At 45.5% G+C, this 4,440-nt stretch overlaps 1 pseudogene; it reads left to right on the top strand.

Annotated features, from left to right (window-relative positions):
- Positions 1 to 3,473: 3,473 nt before the first annotated feature.
- On the top strand, positions 3,474 to 3,621 carry LOC120519314 (annotated as a pseudogene).
- Positions 3,622 to 4,440: the final 819 nt, after the last annotated feature.

Below are 4,440 nucleotides of genomic sequence, written 5' to 3'. Positions count from 1 at the left end.
CAGGGTGCTCAAGAGACTGAGTGAGGAGTCTGAGTGTCTGGGCTTGTGAGTGTCCTGGATGAAAACCAACAGCCAGGCCTTTATGACCTCTTGGGCACAGATATCAGCAGTGTGTCTGTTTCTGGGAGAGTGTGTTGACCTTGTTGAGTGGCTTACTTACCTTGGCAGTGACATTCATGTCCCTGGTGACTCTTCCCTATGAAGTCAGTAGACAGATGGGGAGAGCTTGGTGGTTCATGAGGTCACTGGAAAGGGGTGTGTGCGCTCCCAATATCTCTCAAAGACGAAGGGCCAAGTCTTTAGAGTCCTGGTGCTTCCTTTCTTGCTATATGTTTGTGAGACATGGATGCTCCCCAGTGACCTGGAGATGAAGACTGGACTCCTTTGGTACTGTGCCCTTGAGAATCTCCTTGGGTACCGCTGGTTTTACTTTGTGTTCCTCATGGAATCCGTTGGGAAATGGAAGGAAAAACCACTAGGAAGAATAAGGTTGTCAAATGTTGTGAAAGTATTGGGGTTAAGAATACAGAGAGGATGGAGTGGAAAGAAATGGGGAAAAAGATAACCAAAAAAAAGCAGGATTTTGGAGGTTACGAACTTATCAATAGAAGGAAGATATTGCTGATGAAGGCAGTTACAATCCCAAAACTATCGTATTTAGCAAATGTGTTTTTTCCACCAAAGAAAATAGTAAGAAGAATTATAAGAAAGTGTTTTGTGTTCTTATAGGGTTCATAATGTGAAAAATTGGCAAGAAGGAAGGTAATGAAAATGTAGGGAAAGAGGTTCGAATATAGAAAGGAGTTGACTTTAAGACACACAGCAACTGTTGTTAATATGACATTAAGTAAAATTGGGAAGTTAGCGGATATGATCAGATATCTGCTAGGAACAGAATTCAAAAAGCAAAAGAGCCCAGTAAATAAGGGAAATCCGAGTGCCATCTGCAGGGCAATGGCAGGAGGACTTTGAAACACGACATGAAAATACATAGAGGCGGTTAAAATATTAGGGATCCATTTTGGAGGAGAAGGAGGAAAGAAGAGACTGGAAGGAGATGGAAAAAAGTTATACAACAAGTCTCTGGGGACTGGAGACTAAATATAGGGAAAATTTTTGCAAATTAAGTCAATTTTTGACTCTTTTCTGGAAACAGTTTTTCGGAAAAAATATATTCTAAGGAAAATCAAAGACAATGTTTTTTTTTTTTGGGAGGTCTACAGGGGAAAAGGTCGAAAGAAAAAATAAAAAACAAAAAAAGGAAAAGGGAAAAGGTTTTCTGGACTTGGATCTTTTTAAAAGGGTTTACACGGCCGTTTACATATCCTTGTTACAGGGGGAAAGGAGGGCGGTTTAGGGTACATGATGGGTGGTCTTAAAAAGGTTTGGGTTTTTAAAAACCCAGAAAAAGAAACCATATGAGTTTAGATTACCCAAACTATACAGGAGGTTGATGGCTGTATAAAAAGTTGGGCTTCAGCAGGATGAAAGGACTTGTGGGGGGGTGGAAAATTAGGGGAAAAAAGTGGGGGAAAGTGAAACCAGTAAACATTACTGGAAATCTAAAAGGAATCTAAACTGATATGGGAAGTTTTGGGGGAAAGTTTCCCAAATAATCAAGTAGCAGAAAGCCTGGCTGGCCGCCCATGAACACTAAAAACCCAAACCCTGGCTTTAAAAAAAAGAAAAAATTTAAAAGGGTAAATGCCCCGGGGCCCCGGATGTAAAAAAAAAAAATAAGTCAGTATGGACATAAATTGGGGGACTGCCCACATGGAAAGGATATGGAAGGAAGTAAGGGAGAGACAATAGTAGACATCAAGCTGGATAGAACTTGGTGGTGTTTGGGAGGGCAGGGAAAAGAGGGTGGGGGAAGAAAGGTGGGGAATAAACGTGATAAAAATATTGTGGAAGGCAAGGGGTCATACACAAATAAACAAAAATTTTTCCCAACAGAAAATATGGAATGATCAGAAAACCCTCGTTTTATGAAAAAACATCTCAACTTTGGAACCCTCTTTTTTAAAAGACAGCCCTTTTTTTTTTTTTTTTTTTTTTTTTCTCCTTCCCTTCTTTCTTTTTTTTTTTTTCCATTCTTTTTTTTGAATTCGTTGTCCTTCATGCTGATCCTTCTGTGGCTCTGGGTCTGCCACCCATTTTTTAAAACCCCCCGTTCCCGTTCCCCTCTGGATGGATGGATGGATGAAAAAGACAGTGATCTCCCAGCCCAGCGGGGGGCCCGCCCTTTTCAAAGGGGCATCGTCCCGAAAAGGGCCAGCGCCTGTGTCCTTTCCCCCTGCAATCCCCCAGTGGCATCAAAGGGAGGGCAAGCACCGGCTCAAGTTAAGGTGTACCCAGGGCTGCCCCAAAATCACTCGCTGCCAAAGCCCAGCTTCGTCGGTGGAAGGAGGAAAAAAAGGGGCGAAAGGGCTCCCTGGGAGAAGGCAAAAGCCCGGGTTTTGGGATTCCCAGGCGGTCTCCCCCTCCAAATACTACAGGCCCCCCTCTCTTAGCTTCGGGGGCGAATCGGGCGTGTTCAAAGGGTATGGCGTACGGGGCCCCGTTTTTTTTCCCAAAAAACCTTTTAACCCTCTTTTCTAAAAACACCTATGTTTTTTTTTTTTCTCCTTCCCTGTCTGTCTTCATTTTTTTTTTTTTTTTTCCATTCTTTTGAAATTTTTTGTTATGTCTTTTTGAATTAGAATGTGCGTTGCTTTTATACTGATCCCCCTTTTGTGGGTCTCGCTCCCACCCATTTAAGACTCCTGTTACCCGTTCCACCTCATGGATGGATTGATGGGTGGATGGATGGATGGATGGATAGATAGGAAAAAGAAAAATCTCGTCCCCTCATCAGGCGGGGGGCCTGCAACACAAAGGGGCATCTTCCAGAAAAAAAACCAGCACCTCTTTTCCGCACTTTCAATCCCACAGTGGATCAAAGGGAGGGGAAGCACCCGGCCCAAATTCCCTGTACCCCCGGGGTGCCCCAGATCCCTTGGCGGCCTCCGGGGGGAGTCTTCCCGGGGGCTCTGCTGCGTGTCGGCGCCCCGCCGGGCTTTCTTTTCCTTTTCGGCCGGGGGCCCATTTTGGGCCCCTTCCTCCCCTTTGCTTTGCCTCCGCCTCCGCCCGCCCCTGCCCCCTGTCTTTGCTGTTGGCTGTTTTCATTTAGCTCCGCCCAGTCCACCCCCCCCTGTTTTCTTCCAGCCCGCTCCAGCGTGGGTGGGTGGACATAAACGAGATGCACCTTGGGGGTTTCTGTGAAAACCCGTCTAATAAGGTGGTGAGTCTGCCCCCCCAAAATCGGGCACGGGGACGGCGTCTGGGCAGCACTAGCTCCGCGCATCCGCCCCGAGGGAAAAAAAGCCCAAAGGGTGAAAAGCCCGAAAAGGGGCCCCAAGGACCCAGGACTGTGCTGGGAAAACCTCCCGCCGCCGGCGATGAAGCGGGAAGTGGGGGGATGGCCGGGCTGTACACCTCCTGGCAGGGGCCATGATCACTAAGGTGGTTCTCCCCGGGCGGGGCTCATCCATTGCACTCGGGGGGTCTGACCCCTCATTTCCCAAATGGGAAACTCGACTGCATAATTTGTGGTAGTGGGGCTGCGTTGGGTCTCCCTGATAAAACCTGGGTTTAAAAAAAGACTGAAAACATCTTTCAACATGGAAGTGGTGCTTGGGGATTGTGGAAGCCTGTGAGACAACGCTCTGGGGGCTTTAAGCAATAAAAAAAAGTTCCCAAAAAAAATCAATCAATCTGTCTGTCTGTCCCTTTTTTTTATTTATTTTGGACCCCGCCCTAGAAAAAAAATAATAAAAAAAAATATTTAAATTTAAATTAACTAATCAATGTATTTATTTATCTTAGGACCCCCCCCATAATAAAAAAATAATATAAATAACCCTTCATTTTTTTATGCCCCTTTACTGATTTTAAGCGCTTTCCTTGCTGCCCAAAAGGCCCCCTTCTTTACACGGTGGAAAGGAAAAAAAAAACGGGGGAAGGGCGACTCCTGCTGGCAGAAAAGGGAAAAACAGCACTCGGTATTCCCAGTAACGGGGCCTCCTTTCTCTCCCCCAAAAATAACTTTGGAAGCCCTCTTTTTTTGAACGACACCTTTTTTTTTTTTTTTTTTTCTCCTTCCCCCGTCTGTCTTCTTTTTTTTTTTTTTTTTCTTTTTTTGAAATTTTTTAATTCTTTTGTTAAATTCGTTGTCCTTCATCATCCCCTTCTTGGCTCTCGCTCTGCCACCCATTTAAGACCCCCTGTTACCCCTTCCACCTCATGGATGGATGGGATGGATGGATGGGTAATAGATAGACAAAGATCTGTACTCTTTAGGGGGGAGCCTCCTTTTAAAAGGGGCATTCCCGAAGGACCAGCAACCTGTTGCCTTTTGCCCCCTACGGGGGCAAAACCCCAAACAAAGTGGGCCCATGG

This window comes from Polypterus senegalus, unplaced genomic scaffold, assembly GCF_016835505.1.
Source record: "Polypterus senegalus isolate Bchr_013 unplaced genomic scaffold, ASM1683550v1 scaffold_9150, whole genome shotgun sequence".
NCBI lineage: Eukaryota > Metazoa > Chordata > Cladistia > Polypteriformes > Polypteridae > Polypterus > Polypterus senegalus.
Note: the sequence above shows the minus strand (reverse complement) of the source record. Positions and strands in the feature narration are given on the sequence as shown.